Genomic DNA, 27,889 nt, shown 5'->3' with positions numbered 1-27,889 from the left:
AAGAAGCCTATCACTAAGGCTGTTCTTGTGGAATGGGCAAAGTGATATTTGGAAGCCCATAGAGGGCTATGGTGAAAAACCAAATATCTTCTGTTCAAAACTGGAAAGAACCATTCTGAGAAACTGCTCTGTGTTCTGTTAATTCATCTCCCAGAGTTACATCTTTCCCTTCAAGAAGCCTTTTGCTAAGGCTGTTTTTGTGGAATTGGCAAAATGATATTTTGAAGCCCACAGAGGGCTACGGTGAAAAAGGAAATATGTTCCGTTCAAAACTGGAAAGAAGCTTTCTGAGAAACTGATCTGTGTTCTGTTAATTCATCTCACAGAGTTACATCTTTCCCTTCAAGAACCCTTTCGCTAAGGCTGTTCTTGTGGAATTGGCAGAGTGATATTTGGAAGCACATAGAGGGCTATGGTGAAAAAGGAAATATCTTCCGTTCAAAACTGGAAAGAACTTTCTGAGAATCTGCTCTGTGTTCTGTTAATTCATCTCACAGAGTTACATCTTTCCCTTCAAGAAGCCTTTCGCTAGGGCTGTTCTTGTCGAAATGGCAAAGTGATATTTGGAAGCCCACAGAGGGCTACGGTGAAAAAGGAAATATCTTCCGTTCAAAACTGGAAAGAAGCTTTCTGAGAAACTGCTCTGTGTTCTGTTAATTCATCTCACAGAGTTACATCTTTACCTTCAAGAAGCCTTTCGCTAAGGCTGTTCTTGTCGAATTGGCATAGTGATATTAGGAAGCACATAGAGGGCTATGGTGAAAAAGGAAATATCTTCGTTTCAAAACTGGAAAGAAGCTTTCTGAGAAACTGCTCTGTGTTCTGTTAATTCATCTCACAGAGTTACATCTTTCCCTTCAAGAAGCCTTTCGCTAAGGCTGTTCTTGTGGAATTGGCATAGTGATATTTGGAAGCCCACAGAGGGCTACGGTGAAAAAGGAAATATCTTCCGTTCAAAACTGGAAAGAAGCTTTTTGAGAAACTGCTCTGTGCTCTGTTAATTCATCTCACAGAATTACATCTTTACCTTCAAGAAGCCTTTCGCTAAGGCTGTTCTTGTGGAATTGGCAAAGGGATATTTGGAAGCCCATAGAGGGCTTTGGTGAAAAAGGAAATATCTTCCGTTCAAAACTGGAAAGAAGCATTCTGAGAAACTGCTCTGTGTTCTGTTAATTCATCTCACAAAGTTACATCTTTCCCTTCAATTAGCCTTTCGCTAAGGCTGTTCTTGTGGAATTGGCAAAGGGATATTTGGAAGCCCATAGAGGGCTATGGTGAAAAAGGAAATATCTTCCGTTCAAAACTGGAAAGAATCTTTCTGAGAAACTGCTCTGTGTTCTGTTAATTCATCTCACAGAGTAACATCTTTCCCTTCAAGAAGCCTTTCGCTAAGGTTGTTCTTGTGGAATTGGCATAGTGATATTAGGAAGCACATAGAGGGCTATGGTGAAAAAGGAAATATCTTCGGTTCAAAACTGGAAAGAAGCTTTCTGAGAGACTGCTCTGTGTTCTGTTAATTCATCTCACAGAGTTACATCTTTCCCTTCAAGAAGCCTTTCGCTAAGGCTGTTCTTGTGCAATTGGCAAAGAGATATTTGGAAGCCCATAGAGGGCTACGGTGAAAAAGGAAATATCTTCCGTTCAAAACTGGAACGAAGCTTTCTGAGAAACTGCTCCGTGTTCTGTTAATTCATCTCACAGAGTTACATCTTTCCCTTCAAGAAGCCTTTCGCTAAGGCTGTTCTTGTGCAATTGACAAAGTGATATTTGGAAGCCCGTAGAGGGCTATGGTGAAAAAGGAAATATCTTCCGTTCAAAACTGGAAAGAAGCTTTCTGAGAAACTGCTCTGTGTTCTGTTAATTCATCTCACAGAGTTACATCTTTCCCTTCAAGAAGCCTTTCGCTAAGGCTGTTCTTGTGGAATTCCATAGTGATATTTGGAAGCACATAGAGGGCTATGGTGAAAAAGGAAATATCTTCGGTTCAAAACTGGAAAGAAGCTTTCTGAGAAACTACTCTGTGTTCTGTTAATTCATTTCACAGAGTTACATCTTTCCCTTCAAGAAGCCTTTCGCTAAGGCTGTTCTTGTGCAATTGGCAAAGGCAGATCTGGAAGCCCATAGAGGGCTATGGTGAAAAAGGAAATATCTTCCGATCAAAACTGGAAAGAAGCTTTCTGAGAAACTGCTCTGTGTTCTGTTAACTCATCTCACAGAGTTACATCTTTCCCTTCAAGAAGCCTTTCGCTAAGGCTGTTCTTGAGGAATTGGCAAAGTGATATTTGGAACTCATAGAGGGCTATGGTGAAAAAGGAAATATCTTCCGTCAAAACTGGAAAGAAGCTTTCTGAGAAACTGCTCTGTGTTCTGTTATTTCATTTCACAGAGTTACATCTTTCCCTTCAAGAAGCCTTTCGCTAAGGCTGTTCTTGTGGAATTGGCAAAGTGATATTTGGAAGCCCATAGAGGGCTTGATGAAAAAGCAAATATCTTCTGTTCAAAACTGGAAAGAAGCATTCTGAGAAACTGCTCTGTGTTCTGTTAATTCATCTCACAGAGTTACATCTTTCCCTTCAATTACCCTTTCGCTAAGGCTGTTCTTGTGGAATTGGCAAAGGGATATTTGGAAGCCCATAGAGGTCTTTGGTGAAAATAAAATATCTTCCGTTCAAAACTGGAAAGAAGCTTTCTGAGAAACTGCTCTGTGTTCTGTTAATTCATCTCACAGAGTTACATCTTTCCCTTCATGAAGCCGTTCGCTAAGGCTATTCTTGTGCAATTGGCAAAGTGATATTTGGAAGCCCATAGAGGGCTATGGTGAAAAAGGAAATATCTTCCGTTCAAAGCTGGAAAGAAGCTTTCTGATAAACTACTCTGTGTTCTGTTAATTCATCTCACAGAGTTACATCTTTCCCTTCAAGAAGCCTATCACTAAGGCTGTTCTTGTGGAATGGGCAAAGTGATATTTGGAAGCCCATAGAGGGCTATGGTGAAAAACCAAATATCTTCTGTTCAAAACTGGAAAGAACCATTCTGAGAAACTGCTCTGTGTTCTGTTAATTCATCTCACAGAGTTACATCTTTCCCTTCAATTAGCATTTCGCTAAGGCTGTTCTTGTGGAATTGGCAAAGTGATATTTGGAAGCCCATAGAGGGCGACAGTGAAAAAGGAAATACCTTCCGTTCAAAACTATAAAGAAGCTTTCTGAGAAACTGCTCTGTGTTCTGTTAATTCATCTCACAGAGTTACATCTTTCCCTTCAATAAGACTTTCGCTAAGGCTGTTCTTGTGCAATTGGCAAAGTGATATTTGGAAGCCCATAGAGGGCTATGGTGAAAAAGGAAATATCTTCCGTTCAAAACTGGAAAGAACTTTCTGAGAAACTGCTCTGTGTTCTGTTAATTCATCTCACAGAGTTACATCTTTCCCTTCAAGAAGCCTTTCGCTAAGGCTGTTATTGTGGAATTGGCAAAGTGATATTTGGAAGCCCAAAGAGGGCTACGGTGAAAAAGCAAATATCTTCCGTTCAAAACTGGAAAGAAGCTTTTTGAGAAACTGCTCTGTGCTCTGTTAATTCATCTCACAGGGTTACATCTTTCCCTTCAAGAAGCCTTTCGCTAAGGCTGTTCTTGTGGAATTGGCAAAGGGATATTTGGAAGCCCATAGAGGGCTATGGTGAAAAAGGAAATATCTTCCGTTCAAAACTGGAAAGAAGCTTTCTGAGAAACTGCTCTGTGTTCTGTTAATTCATCTCACAGTGTTACATCTTTCCCTTCAAGAATCCTTTCGCTAAGGCTGTTCTTCTGGAATTGGCAAAGTGATATTTGGAAGCCCATAGAGGGCTATGGTGAAAAAGGAAATATCTTCCGTTCAAAACTGGAAAGAAGCTTTCTGAGAAACAGCTCTGTGTTCTGTTAATTCATCTCACAGAGTTACATCTTTCCCTTCAAGAAGCCTTTCGCTAAGGCTGTTCTTGTGGAATTGGCAAAGTGATATTTGGAAGCCCATAGAGGGCTATTGTGAAAAAGGAATATCTTCCGTTCAAAACTGGAAAGAAGCTTTCTGAGAAACTGCTCTGTGTTCTGTTAATTCATCTCACAGAGCTACATCTTTACCTTCAAGAAGCCTTTCGCTAAGGCTGTTCTTGTGGAATTGGCAAAGTGATATTTGGAAGCCCATAGAGGGCTATGGTGAAAAAGCAAATATCTTCTGTTCAAAACTGGAAAGAAGCATTCTGAGAAACTGCTCTGTGTTCTGTTAATTCATCTCACAGAGTTACATCTTTCCCTTCAATTACCCTTTCGCTAAGGCTGTTCTTGTGGAATTGGCAAAGGGATATTTGGAAGCCCATAGAGGTCTTTGGTGAAAATAAAATATCTTCCGTTCAAAACTGGAAAGAAGCTTTCTGAGAAACTGCTCTGTGTTCTGTTAATTCATCTCACAGAGTTACATCTTTCCCTTCAAGAAGCCGTTCGCTAAGGCTATTCTTGTGCAATTGGCAAAGTGATATTTGGAAGCCCATAGAGGGCTATGGTGAAAAAGGAAATATCTTCCGTTCAAAGCTGGAAAGAAGCTTTCTGATAAACTACTCTGTGTTCTGTTAATTCATCTCACAGAGTTACATCTTTCCCTTCAAGAAGCCTATCACTAAGGCTGTTCTTGTGGAATGGGCAAAGTGATATTTGGAAGCCCATAGAGGGCTATGGTGAAAAACCAAATATCTTCTGTTCAAAACTGGAAAGAACCATTCTGAGAAACTGCTCTGTGTTCTGTTAATTCATCTCCCAGAGTTACATCTTTCCCTTCAAGAAGCCTTTTGCTAAGGCTGTTTTTGTGGAATTGGCAAAATGATATTTTGAAGCCCACAGAGGGCTACGGTGAAAAAGGAAATATGTTCCGTTCAAAACTGGAAAGAAGCTTTCTGAGAAACTGATCTGTGTTCTGTTAATTCATCTCACAGAGTTACATCTTTCCCTTCAAGAACCCTTTCGCTAAGGCTGTTCTTGTGGAATTGGCAGAGTGATATTTGGAAGCACATAGAGGGCTATGGTGAAAAAGGAAATATCTTCCGTTCAAAACTGGAAAGAACTTTCTGAGAATCTGCTCTGTGTTCTGTTAATTCATCTCACAGAGTTACATCTTTCCCTTCAAGAAGCCTTTCGCTAGGGCTGTTCTTGTCGAAATGGCAAAGTGATATTTGGAAGCCCACAGAGGGCTACGGTGAAAAAGGAAATATCTTCCGTTCAAAACTGGAAAGAAGCTTTCTGAGAAACTGCTCTGTGTTCTGTTAATTCATCTCACAGAGTTACATCTTTACCTTCAAGAAGCCTTTCGCTAAGGCTGTTCTTGTCGAATTGGCATAGTGATATTAGGAAGCACATAGAGGGCTATGGTGAAAAAGGAAATATCTTCGGTTCAAAACTGGAAAGAAGCTTTCTGAGAAACTGCTCTGTGTTCTGTTAATTCATCTCACAGAGTTACATCTTTCCCTTCAAGAAGCCTTTCGCTAAGGCTGTTCTTGTGGAATTGGCATAGTGATATTTGGAAGCCCACAGAGGGCTACGGTGAAAAAGGAAATATCTTCCGTTCAAAACTGGAAAGAAGCTTTTTGAGAAACTGCTCTGTGCTCTGTTAATTCATCTCACAGAATTACATCTTTACCTTCAAGAAGCCTTTCGCTAAGGCTGTTCTTGTGGAATTGGCAAAGGGATATTTGGAAGCCCATAGAGGGCTTTGGTGAAAAAGGAAATATCTTCCGTTCAAAACTGGAAAGAAGCATTCTGAGAAACTGCTCTGTGTTCTGTTAATTCATCTCACAAAGTTACATCTTTCCCTTCAATTAGCCTTTCGCTAAGGCTGTTCTTGTGGAATTGGCAAAGGGATATTTGGAAGCCCATAGAGGGCTATGGTGAAAAAGGAAATATCTTCCGTTCAAAACTGGAAAGAATCTTTCTGAGAAACTGCTCTGTGTTCTGTTAATTCATCTCACAGAGTAACATCTTTCCCTTCAAGAAGCCTTTCGCTAAGGTTGTTCTTGTGGAATTGGCATAGTGATATTAGGAAGCACATAGAGGGCTATGGTGAAAAAGGAAATATCTTCGGTTCAAAACTGGAAAGAAGCTTTCTGAGAGACTGCTCTGTGTTCTGTTAATTCATCTCACAGAGTTACATCTTTCCCTTCAAGAAGCCTTTCGCTAAGGCTGTTCTTGTGCAATTGGCAAAGAGATATTTGGAAGCCCATAGAGGGCTACGGTGAAAAAGGAAATATCTTCCGTTCAAAACTGGAACGAAGCTTTCTGAGAAACTGCTCCGTGTTCTGTTAATTCATCTCACAGAGTTACATCTTTCCCTTCAAGAAGCCTTTCGCTAAGGCTGTTCTTGTGCAATTGACAAAGTGATATTTGGAAGCCCGTAGAGGGCTATGGTGAAAAAGGAAATATCTTCCGTTCAAAACTGGAAAGAAGCTTTCTGAGAAACTGCTCTGTGTTCTGTTAATTCATCTCACAGAGTTACATCTTTCCCTTCAAGAAGCCTTTCGCTAAGGCTGTTCTTGTGGAATTCCATAGTGATATTTGGAAGCACATAGAGGGCTATGGTGAAAAAGGAAATATCTTCGGTTCAAAACTGGAAAGAAGCTTTCTGAGAAACTACTCTGTGTTCTGTTAATTCATTTCACAGAGTTACATCTTTCCCTTCAAGAAGCCTTTCGCTAAGGCTGTTCTTGTGCAATTGGCAAAGGCAGATCTGGAAGCCCATAGAGGGCTATGGTGAAAAAGGAAATATCTTCCGATCAAAACTGGAAAGAAGCTTTCTGAGAAACTGCTCTGTGTTCTGTTAACTCATCTCACAGAGTTACATCTTTCCCTTCAAGAAGCCTTTCGCTAAGGCTGTTCTTGAGGAATTGGCAAAGTGATATTTGGAACTCATAGAGGGCTATGGTGAAAAAGGAAATATCTTCCGTCAAAACTGGAAAGAAGCTTTCTGAGAAACTGCTCTGTGTTCTGTTATTTCATTTCACAGAGTTACATCTTTCCCTTCAAGAAGCCTTTCGCTAAGGCTGTTCTTGTGGAATTGGCAAAGTGATATTTGGAAGCCCATAGAGGGCTTGATGAAAAAGCAAATATCTTCTGTTCAAAACTGGAAAGAAGCATTCTGAGAAACTGCTCTGTGTTCTGTTAATTCATCTCACAGAGTTACATCTTTCCCTTCAATTACCCTTTCGCTAAGGCTGTTCTTGTGGAATTGGCAAAGGGATATTTGGAAGCCCATAGAGGTCTTTGGTGAAAATAAAATATCTTCCGTTCAAAACTGGAAAGAAGCTTTCTGAGAAACTGCTCTGTGTTCTGTTAATTCATCTCACAGAGTTACATCTTTCCCTTCATGAAGCCGTTCGCTAAGGCTATTCTTGTGCAATTGGCAAAGTGATATTTGGAAGCCCATAGAGGGCTATGGTGAAAAAGGAAATATCTTCCGTTCAAAGCTGGAAAGAAGCTTTCTGATAAACTACTCTGTGTTCTGTTAATTCATCTCACAGAGTTACATCTTTCCCTTCAAGAAGCCTATCACTAAGGCTGTTCTTGTGGAATGGGCAAAGTGATATTTGGAAGCCCATAGAGGGCTATGGTGAAAAACCAAATATCTTCTGTTCAAAACTGGAAAGAACCATTCTGAGAAACTGCTCTGTGTTCTGTTAATTCATCTCACAGAGTTACATCTTTCCCTTCAATTAGCATTTCGCTAAGGCTGTTCTTGTGGAATTGGCAAAGTGATATTTGGAAGCCCATAGAGGGCGACAGTGAAAAAGGAAATACCTTCCGTTCAAAACTATAAAGAAGCTTTCTGAGAAACTGCTCTGTGTTCTGTTAACTCATGTCACAGAGTTACATCTTTCCCTTCAAGAAGCCTTTCGCTAAGGCTGTTCTTGTGGAATTGGCAAAGTGACATTAGGAAGCACATAGAGGGCTATGGTGAAAAAGGAAATATCTTCGGTTCAAAACTGGAAAGAAGCTTTCTGAGAAACTGCTCTGTGTTCTGTTAATTCATTTCGCAGAGTTACATCTTTCCCTTCAAGAAGCCTTTCGGTAAGGCTGTTCTTGTGCAATTGGCAAAGGGAGATCTGGAAGCCCATAGAGGGCTATGGTGAAAAAGGAAATATCTTCCGATCAAAACTGGAAAGAAGCTTTCTGAGAAACTGCTCTGTGTTCTGTTAATTCATCTCACAGAGTTACATCTTTCCCTTCAAGAAGCCTTTCGCTAAGGCTGTTCTTGAGGAATTGGCAAAGTGATATTTGGAACTCATAGAGGGCTATGGTGAAAAAGGAAATATCTTCCGTCAAAACTGGAAACAAGCTTTCTGAGAAACTGCTCTGTGTTCTGTTAATTCATCTCACAGAGTTACATCTTTCCCTTCAAGAAGCCTTTCGCTAAGGCTGTTCTTGTGGAATTGGCAAAGTGATATTTGGAAGCCCATAGAAGGGTATGTTGAAAAAGGAAATACCTTCCGTTCAAAACTGGAAAGAAGCTTCCTGAGAGACTGCTCTGTGTTCTGTTAATTCATCTCACAGAGTTACATCTTTCCCTTCAAGAAGACTTTCGCTAAGGCTGTTCTTGTGCAATTGGCAAAGTGATATTTGGAAGCCCATAGAGGGCTATGGTGAAAAAGGAAATATCTTCCGTTCAAAACTGGAAAGAACTTTCTGAGAAACTGCTCTGTGTTCTGTTAATTCATCTCACAGAGTTACATCTTTCCCTTCAATTAGCATTTCGCTAAGGCTGTTCTTGTGGAATTGGCAAAGTGATATTTGGAAGCCCATAGAGGGCGACAGTGAAAAAGGAAATACCTTCCGTTCAAAACTGGAAAGAAGCTTTCTGAGAAACTGCTCTGTGTTCTGTTAACTCATCTCACAGAGTTACATCTTTCCCTTCAAGAAGCCTTTCGCTAAGGCTGTTCTTGTGGAATTGGCAAAGTGATATTAGGAAGCACATAGAGGGCTATGGTGAAAAAGGAAATATCTTCGGTTCAAAACTGGAAAGAAGCTTTCTGAGAATCTGCTCTGTGTTCTGTTAATTCATCTCACAGAGTTACATCTTTCCCTTCAAGAAGCCTTTCGCTAAGGATGTTCTTGTGCAATTGGCAAAGAGATATTTGGAAGCCCATAGAGGGCTACGATGAAAAAGGAAATATCTTCCGTTCAAAACTGGAACGAAGCTTTCTGAGAAACTGCTCTGTGTTCTGTTAATTCATCTCACAGAGTTACATCTTTCCCTTCAAGAAGCCTTTCGCTAAGGCTGTTCTTGTGCAATTGACAAAGTGATATTTGGAAGCCCGTAGAGGGCTATGGTGAAAAAGGAAATATCTTCCGTTCAAAACTGGAAAGAAGCTTTCTGAGAAACTGCTCTGTGTTCTGTTAATTCATCTCACAGAGTTACATCTTTCCCTTCAATTAGCATTTCGCTAAGGCTGTTCTTGTGGAATTGGCAAAGGGATATTTGGAAGCCCATACAGGGTTACGGTGAAAAAGGAAATATCTTCCGTTCAAAACTGGAAAGAAGCTTTCTGAGAAACTGCTCTGTATTCTGTTAATTCATCTCACAGAGTTACATCTTTCCTTATAAGAAGCCTTTCGCCAAGGCTGTTCTTGTGGAATTGGCATAGTAATATTTGGAAGCACGTAGAGGGCTATGGTGAAAAAGGAAATATCTTCGGTTCAAAAGTGGAAAGAAGCTTTCTGAGAAACTGCTCTGTGTTCTGTTAATTCATCTCACAGAGTTACATCTTTCCCTTCAAGAAGCCGTTCGCTAAGGCTATTCTTGTGCAATTGGCAAAGTGATATTTGGAAGCCCATAGAGGGCTATGGTGAAAAAGGAAATATCTTCCGCTCAAAGCTGGAAAGAAGCTTTCTGATAAACTGCTCTGTGTTCTGTTAATTCATCTCACAGAGTTACATGTTTCACTTCAAGAAGCCTTTCGCTAAGGCTGTTCTTGTGGAATTGGCAAAGTGATATTTGGAAGCACATAGAGGGCTATGGTGAAAAAGGAAATATCTTCCGTTCAAAACTGGAAAGAAGCTTTCTGAGAGACTGCTCTGTGTTCTGTTAATTCATCTCACAGAGTTACATCTTTCCCTTCTAGAAACCTTTCGCTAAGGCTGTTCTGGTTGAATTGGCAAAGGGATATTTGGAATCCCATAGAGGACTATGGTGAAAAAGGAAACATCTTCTGTTCAAAACTGGAAAGAAGATTTCTGAGAAACTGCTCTGTGTTCTGTTAATTCAACTCACAGTGTTACATCTTTCCCTTCAAGAAGCCTTTTGCTAAGGCTGTTCTTCTGGAATTGGCAAACGGATATTTGGACGCCCATAGAGGGCTATGGTGAAAAAGGAAATATCTTCCGTTCAAAACTGGAAAGAAGCTTTCTGAGAAACTGCTCTGTGTTCTGTAAATTCATCTCACAAAATTATATCTTTCCCTTCAAGAAGCCTTTCGCTAAGGCTCTTCTTGTGGAATTGGCAAAGGGATATTTGGAAGCCCATAGAGGGCTATGGTGAAAAACGAAATATCTCCCTTTCAAAACTGGAAAGAAGCTTTCTGAGAAACTGCTCTGTGTACTGTTAATTCATCTCACAGAGTTACATCTTTCCCTTCAAGAAGCCTTTCGCTAAGGCTGTTCTTGTGGAATTGGCAAAGTGATATTTGGAAGCCCACAGAGGGCTACGGCGAAAAAGGAAATATGTTCCGTTCAAAACTGGAAAGAAGCTTTCTGAGAAAATGATCTGTGTTCTGTTAATTCATCTCACAGAGTTACATCTTCCCCTTCAAGAAGCCTTTGCTAAGGCTGTTCTTGTGGAATTGGCAAAGTGATATTTGGAAGCCCATAGAGGGCTATGGTGAAAAAGGAATTATCTTCCGTTCAAAACTGGAAAGAACTTTCTGAGAAACTGCTCTGTGTTCTGTTAATTCATCTCACAGAGTTACATCTTTCACTTCAAGAAGCCTTTCGCTAAGGCTATTCTTGTGGAACTGGCAAAGGGATATTTGGAAGCCCACAGAGGGCTATGGTGAAAAAGCAAATATCTTCTGTTCAAAACTGGAAAGAAGCATTCTGAGAAACTGCTCTGTGTTCTGTTAATTCATCTCACAGAGTTACATCTTTCCCTTCAAGAAGCCTTTCGCTAAGGCTTTACTTGTTGAATTGGCAAAGGGATATTTGGAAGCCCATAGAGGGCTATGGTGAAAAAGGAAATATCTTCCGTTCAAAACTGGAAAGAAGCTTTCTGAGAAACTGCTCTGTGTTCTGTTAATTCATCTCACAGAGTTACATCTTTCCCTTCAAGAAGCCTTTCGCTAAGGCTTTTCTTGTGGAATTGGCATAGTGATATTTGGAAGCACATAGAGGGCTATGGTGAAAAAGGAAATATCTTCGGTTCAAAACTGGAAAGAAGCTTTCTGAGAAACTGCTCTGTGTTCTGTTAATTCATCTCACAGAGTTACATCTTTCCCTTCAAGAAGCCTTTCGCTAAGGCAGTTCTTGTGGAACTGGCAAAGTGATATTTGGAAGCCCACAAAGGGCTACGGTGAAAAAGGAAATATCTTCCGTTCAAAACTGGAAAGAAGCATTTTGAGAAACTGCTCTGTGCTCTGTTAATTCATCTCACAGAATTACATCTTTACCTTCAAGAAGCCTTTCGCTAAGGCTGTTCTTGTGGAATTGGCAAAGGGATATTTGGAAGCCCATAGAGGGCTTTGGTGAAAAAGGAAATATCTTCCGTTCAAAACTGGAAAGAAGCATTCTGAGAAACTGCTCTGTGTTCTGTTAATTCATCTCACAAAGTTACATCTTTCCCTTCAATTAGCCTTTCGCTAAGGCTGTTCTTGTGGAATTGGCAAAGGGATATTTGGAAGCCCATAGAGGGCTATGATGAAAAAGGAAATATCTTCCGTTCAAAACTGGAAAGAAGCTTTCTGAGAAACTGCTCTGTGTTCTGTTAATTCATCTCACAGAGTAACATCTTTCCCTTCAAGAAGCCTTTCGCTAAGGCTGTTCTTGTGGAATTGGCATAGTGATATTAGGAAGCACATAGAGGGCTATGGTGAAAAAGGAAATATCTTCGGTTCAAAACTGGAAAGAAGCTTTCTGAGAAACTGCTCTGTGTTCTGTTAGTACATCTCACAGTGTTACATCTTTCCCTTCAAGAAGCCTTTCGCTAAGGCTGTTCTTGTGCAATTGGCAAAGTGATATTTGGAAGCACATAGAGGGCTACGGTGAAAAAGGAAATATCTTCCGTTCAAAACTGGAACGAAGCTTTCTGAGAAACTGCTCCGTGTTTTGTTAATACATCTCACAGAGTTACATCTTTCCCTTCAAGAAGCCTTTCGCTAAGGCTGTTCTTGTGCAATTGACAAAGTGATATTTGGAAGCCCGTAGAGGGCTATGGTGAAAAAGGAAATATCTTCCGTTCAAAACTAGAAAGAAGCTTTCTGAGAAACTGCTCTGTGTTCTGTTAATTCATCTCACAGAGTTACATCTTTCCCTTCAAGAAGCCTTTCGCTAAGGCTGTTCTTGTGGAATTGGCATAGTGATATTTGGAAGCACATAGAGGGCTATGGTGAAAAAGGAAATATCTTCCGTTCAAAACTGGAAAGAAGCTTTCTGAGAAACTACTCTGTATTCTGTTAATTCATTTCACAGAGTTACATCTTTCCCTTCAAGAAGCCTTTCGCTAAGGCTGTTCTTGTGCAATTGGCAAAGGGAGATCTGGAAGCCCATAGAGGGCTATGGTGAAAAAGGAAATATCTTCCGTTCAAAACTGGAAAGAAGCTTCCTGAGAGACTGCTCTGTGTTCTGTTAATTCATCTCACAGAGTTACATCTTTCCCTTCAATAAGACTTTCGCTAAGGCTGTTCTTGTGCAATTGGCAAAGTGATATTTGGAAGCCCATAGAGGGCTATGGTGAAAAAGGAAATATCTTCCGTTCAAAACTGGAAAGAACTTTCTGAGAAACTGCTCTGTGTTCTGTTAATTCATCTCACAGAGTTACATCTTTCCCTTCAAGAAGCCTTTCGCTAAGGCTGTTATTGTGGAATTGGCAAAGTGATATTTGGAAGCCCAAAGAGGGCTACGGTGAAAAAGCAAATATCTTCCGTTCAAAACTGGAAAGAAGCTTTTTGAGAAACTGCTCTGTGCTCTGTTAATTCATCTCACAGGGTTACATCTTTCCCTTCAAGAAGCCTTTCGCTAAGGCTGTTCTTGTGGAATTGGCAAAGGGATATTTGGAAGCCCATAGAGGGCTATGGTGAAAAAGGAAATATCTTCCGTTCAAAACTGGAAAGAAGCTTTCTGAGAAACTGCTCTGTGTTCTGTTAATTCATCTCACAGTGTTACATCTTTCCCTTCAAGAATCCTTTCGCTAAGGCTGTTCTTCTGGAATTGGCAAAGTGATATTTGGAAGCCCATAGAGGGCTATGGTGAAAAAGGAAATATCTTCCGTTCAAAACTGGAAAGAAGCTTTCTGAGAAACAGCTCTGTGTTCTGTTAATTCATCTCACAGAGTTACATCTTTCCCTTCAAGAAGCCTTTCGCTAAGGCTGTTCTTGTGGAATTGGCAAAGTGATATTTGGAAGCCCATAGAGGGCTATTGTGAAAAAGGAAATATCTTCCGTTCAAAACTGGAAAGAAGCTTTCTGAGAAACTGCTCTGTGTTCTGTTAATTCATCTCACAGAGCTACATCTTTACCTTCAAGAAGCCTTTCGCTAAGGCTGTTCTTGTGGAATTGGCAAAGTGATATTTGGAAGCCCATAGAGGGCTATGGTGAAAAAGCAAATATCTTCTGTTCAAAACTGGAAAGAAGCATTCTGAGAAACTGCTCTGTGTTCTGTTAATTCATCTCACAGAGTTACATCTTTCCCTTCAATTACCCTTTCGCTAAGGCTGTTCTTGTGGAATTGGCAAAGGGATATTTGGAAGCCCATAGAGGTCTTTGGTGAAAATAAAATATCTTCCGTTCAAAACTGGAAAGAAGCTTTCTGAGAAACTGCTCTGTGTTCTGTTAATTCATCTCACAGAGTTACATCTTTCCCTTCAAGAAGCCGTTCGCTAAGGCTATTCTTGTGCAATTGGCAAAGTGATATTTGGAAGCCCATAGAGGGCTATGGTGAAAAAGGAAATATCTTCCGTTCAAAGCTGGAAAGAAGCTTTCTGATAAACTACTCTGTGTTCTGTTAATTCATCTCACAGAGTTACATCTTTCCCTTCAAGAAGCCTATCACTAAGGCTGTTCTTGTGGAATGGGCAAAGTGATATTTGGAAGCCCATAGAGGGCTATGGTGAAAAACCAAATATCTTCTGTTCAAAACTGGAAAGAACCATTCTGAGAAACTGCTCTGTGTTCTGTTAATTCATCTCCCAGAGTTACATCTTTCCCTTCAAGAAGCCTTTTGCTAAGGCTGTTTTTGTGGAATTGGCAAAATGATATTTGGAAGCCCACAGAGGGCTACGGTGAAAAAGGAAATATGTTCCGTTCAAAACTGGAAAGAAGCTTTCTGAGAAACTGATCTGTGTTCTGTTAATTCATCTCACAGAGTTACATCTTTCCCTTCAAGAACCCTTTCGCTAAGGCTGTTCTTGTGGAATTGGCAGAGTGATATTTGGAAGCACATAGAGGGCTATGGTGAAAAAGGAAATATCTTCCGTTCAAAACTGGAAAGAACTTTCTGAGAATCTGCTCTGTGTTCTGTTAATTCATCTCACAGAGTTACATCTTTCCCTTCAAGAAGCCTTTCGCTAGGGCTGTTCTTGTCGAAATGGCAAAGTGATATTTGGAAGCCCACAGAGGGCTACGGTGAAAAAGGAAATATCTTCCGTTCAAAACTGGAAAGAAGCTTTCTGAGAAACTGCTCTGTGTTCTGTTAATTCATCTCACAGAGTTACATCTTTACCTTCAAGAAGCCTTTCGCTAAGGCTGTTCTTGTCGAATTGGCATAGTGATATTAGGAAGCACATAGAGGGCTATGGTGAAAAAGGAAATATCTTCGGTTCAAAACTGGAAAGAAGCTTTCTGAGAAACTGCTCTGTGTTCTGTTAATTCATCTCACAGAGTTACATCTTTCCCTTCAAGAATCCTTTCGCTAAGGCTGTTCTTGTGCAATTGGCAAAGAGATATTTGGAAGCCCATAGAGGGCTATGTTGAAAAAGGAAATATCTTCCGTACAAAACTGGAACGAAGCTTTCTGAGAAACTGCTCCGTGTTCTGTTAATTCATCTCACAGAGTTACATCTTTCCCTTCAAGAAGCCTTTCGCTAAGGCTGTTCTTGTGCAATTGACAAAGTGATATTTGGAAGCCCGTAGAGGGCTATGGTGAAAAAGGAAATATCTTCCGTTCAAAACTGGAAAGAAGCTTTCTGAGAAACTGCTCTGTGTTCTCTTAATTCATCTCACAGAGTTACATCTTTCACTTCAAGAAGCCTTTCGCTAAGGCTGTTCTTGTGGAATTGGCATAGTGATATTTGGAAGCCCATAGAGGGCTATGTTGAAAAAGGAAATATCTTCCGTTCAAAACTGGAACGAAGCTTTCTGAGAAACTGCTCCGTGTTCTGTTAATTCATCTCACAGAGTTACATCTTTCCCTTCAAGAAGCCTTTCGCTAAGGCTGTTCTTGTGCAATTGACAAAGTGATATTTGGAAGCCCGTAGATGGCTATGGTGAAAAAGGAAATATCTTCAGTTCAAAACTGGAAAGAAACTTTCTGAGAAACTACTCTGTGTTCTGTTAATTCATGTCACAGAGTTACATCTTTCCCTTCAAGAAGCCTTTCGCTAAGGCTGTTCTTGTGCAATTGGCAAAGGGAGATTTGGAAGCCCATAGAGGGCTATGGTGAAAAAGGAAATATCTTCCGATCAAAACTGGAAAGAAGCTTTCTGAGAAACTGCTCTGTGTTCTGTTAATTCATCTCACAGAGTTACATCTTTCCCTTCAAGAAGCCTTTCGCTAAGGCTGTTCTTGTGGAATTGGCAAAGTGATATTTGGAACCCTTAGAGAGCTATGGTGAAAAAGGAAATATCTTCCGTCAAAACTGGAAAGAAGCTTTCTGAGAAACTGCTCTGTGTTCTGTTAATTCATCTCACAGAGTTACATCTTTCCCTTCAATAAGCCTTTCGCTAAGGCTGTTCTTGTGGAATTGGCAAAGTGATATTTGGAAGCCCATAGAAGGGTATGGTGAAAAAGGAAATACCTTCCGTCCAAAACTGGAAAGAAGCTTTCTGAGAGACTGCTCTGTGTTCTGTTAATTCATCTCACAGAGTTACATCTTTCCCTTCTAGAAACCTTTCGCTAAGGCTGTTCTGGTTGAATTGGCAAAGGGATATTTGGAATCCCATAGAGGACTATGGTGAAAAAGGAAACATCTTCTGTTCAAAACTGGAAAGAAGATTTCTGAGAAACTGCTCTGTGTTCTGTTAATTCAACTCACAGTGTTACATCTTTCCCTTCAAGAAGCCTTTCGCTAAGGCTGTTCTTCTGGAATTGGCAAACGGATATTTGGAAGCCCATAGAGGGCTATGGTGAAAAAGGAATTATCTTCCGTTCAAAACTGGAAAGAACTTTCTGAGAAACTGCTCTGTGTTCTGTTAATTCATCTCACAGAGTTACATCTTTCCCTTCAAGAAGCCTTTCGCTAAGGCTGTTCTTGTGGAATTGGCATAGTGATATTTGTTAGCACATAGAGGGCTATGGTGAAAAAGGAAATATCTTCGGTTCAAAACTGGAAAGAAGCTTTCTGAGAAACTACTCTGTGTTCTGTTAATTCATTTCACAGAGTTACATCTTTCCCTTCAAGAAGCCTTTCGCTAAGGCTGTTCTTGTGCAATTGGCAAAGGGAGATTTGGAAGCCCATAGAGGGCTATGGTGAAAGAGGAAATATCTTCCGATCAAAACTGGAAAGAAGCTTTCTGAGAAACTGCTCTGTGTTCTGTTAATTCATCTCACAGAGTTACATCTTTCCCTTCTAGATGCCTTTCGCTAAGGCTGTTCTGGTTGAATTGGCAAAGGGATATTTGGAATCCCATAGAGGACTATGGTGAAAAAGGAAACATCTTCCGTTCAAAACTGGAAAGAAGATTTCTGAGAAACTGCTCTGTGTTCTGTTAATTCAACTCACAGTGTTACATCTTTCCCTTCAAGAAGCCTTTTGCTAAGGCTGTTCTTCTGGAATTGGCAAACGGATATTTGGAAGCCCATAGAGGGCTATGGTGAAAAAGGAAATATCTTCCGTTCAAAACTGGAAAGAAGCTTTCTGAGAAACTGCTCTGTGTTCTGTAAATTCATCTCACAAAATTATATCTTTCCCTTCAAGAAGCCTTTCGCTAAGGCTGTTCTTGTGGAATTGGCAAAGGGATATTTGGAAGCCCATAGAGGGCTATGGTGAAAAACGAAATATCTCCCGTTCAAAACTGGAAAGAAGCTTTTTGAGAAACTGCTCTGTGTACTGTTAATTCATCTCACAGAGTTACATCTTTCCCTTCAAGAAGCCTTTCGCTAAGGCTGTTCTTGTGGAATTGGCAAAGTGATATTTGGAAGCCCACAGAGGGCTAAGGCGAAAAAGGAAATATGTTCCGTTCAAAACTGGAAAGAAGCTTTCTGAGAAACTGATCTGTGTTCTGTTAATTCATCTCACAGAGTTACATCTTCCCCTTCAAGAAGCCTTTCGCTAAGGCTGTTCTTGTGGAACTGGCAAAGTGATATTTGGAAGCCCTTAGAGGGCTATGGTGAAAAAGGAATTATCTTCCGTTCAAAACTGGAAAGAACTTTCTGAGAAACTGCTCTGTGTTCTGTTAATTCATCTCACAGAGTTACATCTTTCACTTCAAGAAGCCTTTCGCTAAGGCTGTTCTTGTGGAACTGGCAAAGTGATATTTGGAAGCCCACAGAGGGCTACGGTTAAAAAGCAAATATCTTCCGTTCAAAACTGGAAAGAAGCTTTTTGAGAAACTGCTCTGTGCTCTGTTAATTCATCTCACAGGGTTACATCTTTCCCTTCAAGAAGCCTTTCGCTAAGGCTGTTCTTGTGGAATTGGCAAAGGGATATTTGGAAGCCCATAGAGGGCCATGGTGAAAAAGCAAATATCTTCTGTTCAAAACTGGAAAGAAGCATTCTGAGAAAGTGCTCTGTGTTCTGTTAATTCATCTCACAGAGTTACATCTTTCCCTTCAAGAAGCCTTTCCCTAAGGCTTTACTTGTGGAATTGGCAAAGGGATATTTGGAAGCCCATAGAGGGCTATGGTGAAAAAGGAAATATCTTCGGTTCAAAACTGGAAAGAAGCTTTCTGAGAAACTGCTCTGTGTTCTGTTAATTCATCTCCCAGAGTTACATCTTTCCCTTCAAGAAGCCTTTCGCTAAGGCTTTTCTTGTGGAATTGGCATAGTGATATTTGGAAGCACATAGAGGGCTATGGTGAAAAAGGAAATATCTTCGGTTCAAAACTGGAAAGAAGCTTTCTGAGAAACTGCTCTGTGTTCTGTTAATTCATCTCACAGAGTTACATCTTTCCCTTCAAGAAGGCTTTCGCTAAGGCTGTTCTTGTGGAATTGGCAAAGTGATATTTGGAAGCCCATAGAGGTCTATGGTGAAAAAGGAAATATCTTCCGTTCAAAACTGGAAAGAACTTTCTAAGAAACTGCTCTGTGTTCTGTTAATTCATCTCACAGAGTTACATCTTTCACTTCAAGAAGCCTTTCGCTAAGGCTGTTCTTGTGGAACTGGCAAAGTGATATTTGGAAGCCCACAGAGGGCTACGGTGAAAAAGCAAATATCTTCCGTTCAAAACTGGAAAGAAGCTTTTTGAGAAACTGCTCTGTGCTCTGTTAATTCATCTCACAGGGTTACATCTTTCCATTCAAGAAGCCTTTCGCTAAGGCTGTTCTTGTGGAATTGGCAAAGGGATATTTGGAAGCCCATAGAGGGCTATGGTGAAAAAGGAAATATCTTCCGTTCAAAACTGGAAAGAAGCTTTCTGAGAAACTGCTCTGTGTTCTGTTAATTCATCTCACAGAGTTACATCTTTCCCTTCAAGAATCCTTTCCCTAAGGCTGTTCTTGTGGAATTGGCAAAGTGATATTTGGAAGCCCATAGAGGGCTATGGTGAAAAAGGAAATATCTTCCGTTCAAAACTGGAAAGAAGCTTTCTGAGAAACTGCTCTGTGTTCTGTTAATTCATCTCACAGAGTTACATCTTTCCCTTCAAGAAGTCTTTCGATAAGGCTGTTCTTGTGGAATTGGCAAAGTGATATTTGGAAGCCCATAGAGTTCTATGGTGAAAAAGGAAATATCTTCCGTTCAAAACTGGAAAGAAGCTTTCTGAGAAACTGCTCTGTGTTCTGTTAATTCATCTCACAGAGCTACATCTTTCCCTTCAAGAAGCCTTTCGCTAAGGCTGTTCTTGTGGAATTGGCAAAGTGATATTTGGAAGCCCATAGAGGGCTACGGTGAAAAAGCAAATATCTTCTGTTCAAAACTGGAAAGAAGCATTCTGAGAAACTGCTCTGTGTTCTGTTATTTCATCTCACAGAGTTACATCTTTCCCTTCAATTAACCTTTCGCTAAGGCTTTTCTTGTGGAATTGGCAAAGGTATATTTGGAAGCCCATAGAGGGCTATGGTGAAAAAGGAAATATCTTCCGTTCAAAACTGGAAAGAAGCTTTCTGAGAAACTGCTCTGTGTTCTGTTAATTCATCTCACAGAGTTACATCTTTCCCTTCAAGAAGTCTTTCGCTAAGGCTTTTCTTGTGGAACTGGCATAGTGATATTTGTAAGCACATAGAGGGCTATGGTGAAAAAGGAAATATCTTCGGTTCAAAACTGGAAAGAAGCTTTCTGAGAAACTGCTCTGTGTTCTGTTAATTCATCTCACAGAGTTACATCTTTCACTTCAAGAAGCCTTTCGCTAAGGCTGTTCTTGTGGAACTGGCAAAGTGATATTTGGAAGCAAACAGAGGGCTACGGTGAAAAAGGAAATATCTTCCGTTCAAAACTGGAAAGAAGCTTTTTGAGAAACTGCTCTGTGCTCTGTTAATTCATCTCACAGAGTTACATCTTTACCTTCAAGAAGCCTTTCGCTAAGGCTGTTCTTGTGGAATTGGCAAAGGGATATTTGGAAGCCCATAGAGGGCTTTGGTGAAAAAGGAAATATCTTCCGTTCAAAACTGGAAAGAAGCATTCTGAGAAACTGCTCTGTGTTCTGTTAATTCATCTCACAGAGTTACATCTTTCCCTTCAATTAGCCTTTCGCTAAGGCTGTTCTTGTGGAATTGGCAAAGGGATATTTGGAAGCCCATAGAGGGCTATGGTGAAAAAGGAAATATCTTCCGTTCAAAACTGGAAAGAAGCTTTTTGAGAAACTGCTCTGTGCTCTGTTAATTCATCTCACAGAGTTACATCTTTCCCTTCAAGAAGCCTTTCGCTAAGGCTGTTCTTGTGGAATTGGCAAAGTGATATTTGGAAGCCCCTAGAGGGCTATGCTGAAAAAGGAAATATCTTCCGTTCAAAACTGGAAAGAAGCTTTCTGAGAAACTGCTCTGTGTTCTGTTAATTCATCTCACAGAGTTACATCTTTCACTTCAAGAATCTTTTCGCTAAGGCTGTTCTTGTGGAATTGGCAAAGTGATATTTGGAAGCCCATAGAGGTCTATGGTGAAAAAGGAAATATCTTCGGTTCAAAAGTGGAAAGAAGCTTTCTGAGAACCTGCTCTGTGTTCTGTTAATTCATCTCACACAGTTACATATTTCCCTTCAAGAAGCCGTTCGCTAAGGCTATTCTTGTGCAATTGGCAAAGTGATATTTGGGAGCCCAAAGAGGGCTATGGTGAAAAAGGAAATATCTTTCGTTCAAAGCTGGAAAGAAGCTTTCTGATAAACTGCTCTGTGTTCTGTTAATTCATCTCACAGAGCTACATCTTTCCCTTCAAGAAGCCTTTCGCTAAGGCTGTTCTTGTGGAATTGGCAAAGTGATATTTGGAAGCCCATAGAGGGCTATGGTGAAAAAGCAAATATCTTCTCTTCAAAACTGGAAAGAAGCATTCTGAGAAACTGCTCTGTGTTCTGTTAATTCATCTCACAGCGTTACATCTTTCCCTTCAATTAGCCTTTCGCTAAGGCTGTTCTTGTGGAATTGGCAAAGGGATATTTGGAAGCCCATAGAGTTCTAAGGTGAAAAAGGAAATATCTTCCGTTCAAAACTGGAAGGAAGCTTTCTGAGCAACTGCTCTGTGTTCTGTTAATTCATCTCACAGAGTTACATTTTTCCCTTCAAGAAGCCTTTCGCTAAGGCTGTTCTTGTGGAATTGGCATAGTGATATTTGGAAGCACATAGAGGGCTATGGTGAAAAAGGAAATATCTTCGGTTCAAAACTGTAAAGAAGCTTTCTGAGAAACTGCTCTGTGTTCTGTTAATTCATCTCACAGAGTTACATCTTTCCCTTCAAGAAGCCGTTCGCTAAGGCTATTCTTGTGCAATTGGCAAAGTGATATTTGGAAGTCCGTAGAGGGCTATGGTGAAATAGGAAATATCTTCCGTTCAAAGCTGGAAAGAAGCTTTCTGAGAAACTGCTCTGTGTTCTGTTAATTCATCTCACAGAGTTACATCTTTCCCTTCAAGAAGCCTTTCGCTAAGGCTGTTCTTGTGCAATTGGCAAAGAGATATTTGGAAGCCCATAGAGGGCTACGGTGAAAAAGGAAATATCTTCCGTTCAAAACTGGAACGAAGCTTTCTGAGAAACTGCTCCGTGTTCTGTTAATTCATCTCACAGAGTTACATCTTTCCCTTCAAGAAGCCTTTCGCTAAGGCTGTTCTTCTGCAATTGACAAAGTGATATTTGGAAGCCCGTAGAGGGCTATGGTGAAAAAGGAAATATCTTCCGTTCAAAACTGGAAAGAAGCTTTCTGAGAAACTGCTCTGTGTTCTGTTAATTCATCTCACAGAGTTACATCTTTCCCTTCAAGAAGCCTTTCGCTAAGGCTGTTCTTGTGGAATTACCATAGTGATATTTGGAAGCACATAGAGGGCTATGGTGAAAAAGGAAATATCTTCGGTTCAAAACTGGAAAGAAGCTTTCTGAGAAACTACTCTGTGTTCTGTTAATTCATTTCACCGAGTTACATCTTTCCCTTCAAGAAGCCTTTCGCTAAGGCTGTTCTTGTGCAATTGGAAAAGGGAGATTTGGAAGCCCATAGAGGGCTATGGTGAAAGAGGAAATATCTTCCGATCAAAACTGGAAAGAAGCATTCTGAGAAACTGCTCTGTGTTCTGTTAATTCATCTCACAGAGTTACATCTTTCCCTTCAAGAAGCCTTTCGCTAAGGCTGTTCTTGTGGAATTGGCAAAGGGATATTTGGAAGCCCATAGAGGGCTATGGTGAAAAACGAAATATCTCCCGTTCAAAACTGGAAAGAAGCTTTTTGAGAAACTGCTCTGTGTACTGTTAATTCATCTCACAGAGTTACATCTTTCCCTTCAAGAAGCCTTTCGCTAAGGCTGTTCTTGTGGAATTGGCAAAGTGATATTTGGAAGCCCACAGAGGGCTAAGGCGAAAAAGGAAATATGTTCCGTTCAAAACTGGAAAGAAGCTTTCTGATAAACTGATCTGTGTTCTGTTAATTCATCTCACAGAGTTACATCTTCCCCTTCAAGAAGCCTTTCGCTAAGGCTGTTCTTGTGGAACTGGCAAAGTGATATTTGGAAGCCCTTAGAGGGCTATGGTGAAAAAGGAATTATCTTCCGTTCAAAACTGGAAAGAACTTTCTGAGAAACTGCTCTGTGTTCTGTTAATTCATCTCACAGAGTTACATCTTTCACTTCAAGAAGCCTTTCGCTAAGGCTGTTCTTGTGGAACTGGCAAAGTGATATTTGGAAGCCCACAGAGGGCTACGGTTAAAAAGCAAATATCTTCCGTTCAAAACTGGAAAGAAGCTTTTTGAGAAACTGCTCTGTGCTCTGTTAATTCATCTCACAGGGTTACATCTTTCCCTTCAAGAAGCCTTTCGCTAAGGCTGTTCTTGTGGAATTGGCAAAGGGATATTTGGAAGCCCATAGAGGGCCATGGTGAAAAAGCAAATATCTTCTGTTCAAAACTGGAAAGAAGCATTCTGAGAAACTGCTCTGTGTTCTGTTAATTCATCTCACAGAGTTACATCTTTCCCTTCAAGAAGCCTTTCCCTAAGGCTTTACTTGTGGAATTGGCAAAGGGATATTTGGAAGCCCATAGAGGGCTATGGTGAAAAAGGAAATATCTTCGGTTCAAAACTGGAAAGAAGCTTTCTGAGAAACTGCTCTGTGTTCTGTTAATTCATCTCCCAGAGTTACATCTTTCCCTTCAAGAAGCCTTTCGCTAAGGCTTTTCTTGTGGAATTGGCATAGTGATATTTGGAAGCACATAGAGGGCTATGGTGAAAAAGGAAATATCTTCGGTTCAAAACTGGAAAGAAGCTTTCTGAGAAACTGCTCTGTGTTCTGTTAATTCATCTCACAGAGTTACATCTTTCCCTTCAAGAAGGCTTTCGCTAAGGCTGTTCTTGTGGAATTGGCAAAGTGATATTTGGAAGCCCATAGAGGTCTATGGTGAAAAAGGAAATATCTTCCGTTCAAAACTGGAAAGAACTTTCTAAGAAACTGCTCTGTGTTCTGTTAATTCATCTCACAGAGTTACATCTTTCACTTCAAGAAGCCTTTCGCTAAGGCTGTTCTTGTGGAACTGGCAAAGTGATATTTGGAAGCCCACAGAGGGCTACGGTGAAAAAGCAAATATCTTCCGTTCAAAACTGGAAAGAAGCTTTTTGAGAAACTGCTCTGTGCTCTGTTAATTCATCTCACAGGGTTACATCTTTCCATTCAAGAAGCCTTTCGCTAAGGCTGTTCTTGTGGAATTGGCAAAGGGATATTTGGAAGCCCATAGAGGGCTATGGTGAAAAAGGAAATATCTTCCGTTCAAAACTGGAAAGAAGCTTTCTGAGAAACTGCTCTGTGTTCTGTTAATTCATCTCACAGAGTTACATCTTTCCCTTCAAGAATCCTTTCCCTAAGGCTGTTCTTGTGGAATTGGCAAAGTGATATTTGGAAGCCCATAGAGGGCTATGGTGAAAAAGGAAATATCTTCCGTTCAAAACTGGAAAGAAGCTTTCTAAGAAACTGCTCTGTGTTCTGTTAATTCATCTCACAGAGTTACATCTTTCCCTTCAAGAAGTCTTTCGATAAGGCTGTTCTTGTGGAATTGGCAAAGTGATATTTGGAAGCCCATAGAGTTCTATGGTGAAAAAGGAAATATCTTCCGTTCAAAACTGGAAAGAAGCTTTCTGAGAAACTGCTCTGTGTTCTGTTAATTCATCTCACAGAGCTACATCTTTCCCTTCAAGAAGCCTTTCGCTAAGGCTGTTCTTGTGGAATTGGCAAAGTGATATTTGGAAGCCCATAGAGGGCTACGGTGAAAAAGCAAATATCTTCTGTTCAAAACTGGAAAGAAGCATTCTGAGAAACTGCTCTGTGTTCTGTTAATTCATCTCACAGAGTTACATCTTTCCCTTCAATTAACCTTTCGCTAAGGCTTTTCTTGTGGAATTGGCAAAGGTATATTTGGAAGCCCATAGAGGGCTATGGTGAAAAAGGAAATATCTTCCGTTCAAAACTGGAAAGAAGCTTTCTGAGAAACTGCTCTGTGTTCTGTTAATTCATCTCACAGAGTTACATCTTTCCCTTCAAGAAGTCTTTCGCTAAGGCTTTTCTTGTGGAACTGGCATAGTGATATTTGGAAGCACATAGAGGGCTATGGTGAAAAAGGAAATATCTTCGGTTCAAAACTGGAAAGAAGCTTTCTGAGAAACTGCTCTGTGTTCTGTTAATTCATCTCACAGAGTTACATCTTTCACTTCAAGAAGCCTTTCGCTAAGGCTGTTCTTGTGGAACTGGCAAAGTGATATTTGGAAGCAAACAGAGGGCTACGGTGAAAAAGGAAATATCTTCCGTTCAAAACTGGAAAGAAGCTTTTTGAGAAACTGCTCTGTGCTCTGTTAATTCATCTCACAGAGTTACATCTTTACCTTCAAGAAGCCTTTCGCTAAGGCTGTTCTTGTGGAATTGGCAAAGGGATATTTGGAAGCCCATAGAGGGCTTTGGTGAAAAAGGAAATATCTTCCGTTCAAAACTGGAAAGAAGCATTCTGAGAAACTGCTCTGTGTTCTGTTAATTCATCTCACAGAGTTACATCTTTCCCTTCAATTAGCCTTTCGCTAAGGCTGTTCTTGTGGAATTGGCAAAGGGATATTTGGAAGCCCATAGAGGGCTATGGTGAAAAAGGAAATATCTTCCGTTCAAAACTGGAAAGAAGCTTTTTGAGAAACTGCTCTGTGCTCTGTTAATTCATCTCACAGAGTTACATCTTTCCCTTCAAGAAGCCTTTCGCTAAGGCTGTTCTTGTGGAATTGGCAAAGTGATATTTGGAAGCCCCTAGAGGGCTATGCTGAAAAAGGAAATATCTTCCGTTCAAAACTGGAAAGAAGCTTTCTGAGAAACTGCTCTGTGTTCTGTTAATTCATCTCACAGAGTTACATCTTTCACTTCAAGAATCTTTTCGCTAAGGCTGTTCTTGTGGAATTGGCAAAGTGATATTTGGAAGCCCATAGAGGTCTATGGTGAAAAAGGAAATATCTTCGGTTCAAAAGTGGAAAGAAGCTTTCTGAGAACCTGCTCTGTGTTCTGTTAATTCATCTCACACAGTTACATCTTTCCCTTCAAGAAGCCTTTCGCTAAGGCTGTTCTTGTGGAATTGGCAAAGTGATATTTGGAAGCCCCTAGAGGGCTATGCTGAAAAAGGAAATATCTTCCGTTCAAAACTGGAAAGAAGCTTTCTGAGAAACTGCTCTGTGTTCTGTTAATTCATCTCACAGAGTTACATCTTTCACTTCAAGAATCTTTTCGCTAAGGCTGTTCTTGTGGAATTGGCAAAGTGATATTTGGAAGCCCATAGAGGTCTATGGTGAAAAAGGAAATATCTTCGGTTCAAAAGTGGAAAGAAGCTTTCTGAGAACCTGCTCTGTGTTCTGTTAATTCATCTCACACAGTTACATATTTCCCTTCAAGAAGCCGTTCGCTAAGGCTATTCTTGTGCAATTGGCAAAGTGATATTTGGAAGCCCATAGAGGGCTACGGTGAAAAAGCAAATATCTTCTGTTCAAAACTGGAAAGAAGCATTCTGAGAAACTGCTCTGTGTTCTGTTAATTCATCTCACAGAGTTACATCTTTCCCTTCAATTAACCTTTCGCTAAGGCTTTTCTTGTGGAATTGGCAAAGGTATATTTGGAAGCCCATAGAGGGCTATGGTGAAAAAGGAAATATCTTCCGTTCAAAACTGGAAAGAAGCTTTCTGAGAAACTGCTCTGTGTTCTGTTAATTCATCTCACAGAGTTACATCTTTCCCTTCAAGAAGTCTTTCGCTAAGGCTTTTCTTGTGGAACTGGCATAGTGATATTTGGAAGCACATAGAGGGCTATGGTGAAAAAGGAAATATCTTCGGTTCAAAACTGGAAAGAAGCTTTCTGAGAAACTGCTCTGTGTTCTGTTAATTCATCTCACAGAGTTACATCTTTCACTTCAAGAAGCCTTTCGCTAAGGCTGTTCTTGTGGAACTGGCAAAGTGATATTTGGAAGCCCACAGAGGGCTACGGTGAAAAAGGAAATATCTTCCGTTCAAAACTGGAAAGAAGCTTTTTGAGAAACTGCTCTGTGCTCTGTTAATTCATCTCACAGAGTTACATCTTTCCCTTCAAGAAGCCTTTCGCTAAGGCTGTTCTTGTGGAATTGGCATAGTGATATTTGGAAGCACATAGAGGGCTATGGTGAAAAAGGAAATATCTTCGGTTCAAAAGTGGAAAGAAGCTTTCTGAGAAACTGCTCTGTGTTCTGTTAATTCATCTCACAGAGTTACATCTTTCCCTTCAATTAGCATTTCGCTAAGGCTGTTCTTGTGGAATTGGCAAAGGGATATTTGGAAGCCCATAGAGGGCGACAGTGAAAAAGGAAATACCTTCCGTTCAAAACTGGAAAGAAGCTTTCTGAGAAACTGCTCTGTGTTCTGTTAATTCATCTCACAGAGTTACATCTTTCCCTTCAAGAAGCCTTTCGCTACGGCTGTTCTTGGGGAATTGGCATAGTGATATTAGGAAGCACATAGAGGGCTATGGTGAAAAAGGAAATATCTTCGGTTCAAAACTGGAAAGAAGCTTTCTGAGAAACTTCTCTGTGTTCTGTTAATTCATCTCACAGAGTTACATCTTTACCTTCAAGAAGCCTTTCGCTAAGGCTGTTCTTGTGCAATTGGCAAAGAGATATTTGGAAGCCCATAGAGGGCTACGGTAAAAAAGGAAATATCTTCCATTCAAAACTGGAACGAAGCTTTCTGAGAAACTGCTCTGTGTTCTGTTAATTCATCTCACAGAGTTACATCTTTCCCTTCAAGAAGCCTTTCGCTAAGGCTGTTCTTGTGCAATTGACAAAGTGATATTTGGAAGCCCGTAGAGGGCTATGGTGAAAAAGGAAATATCTTCCGTTCAAAACTGGAAAGAAGCTTTCTGAGAAACTGTTCTGTGTTCTGTTAATTCATCTCACAGAGTTACATCTTTCCCTTCAAGAAGCCTTTTGCTAAGGCTGTTCTTGTGGAATTGGCATAGTGATATTTGTTAGCACACAGAGGGCTATGGTGAAAAAGGAAATATCTTCGGTTCAAAACTGGAAAGAAGCTTTCTGAGAAACTACTCTGTGTTCTGTTAATTCATTTCACAAAGTTACATCTTTCCCTTCAAGAAGCCTTTCGCTAAGGCTGTTCTTGTGCAATTGGCAAAGGGAGATTTGGAAG

Source organism: Chlorocebus sabaeus, chromosome 18, assembly GCF_047675955.1.
Source record: "Chlorocebus sabaeus isolate Y175 chromosome 18, mChlSab1.0.hap1, whole genome shotgun sequence".
In the NCBI taxonomy this organism is placed as follows: Eukaryota; Metazoa; Chordata; class Mammalia; order Primates; family Cercopithecidae; genus Chlorocebus; species Chlorocebus sabaeus.
Note: the sequence above shows the minus strand (reverse complement) of the source record.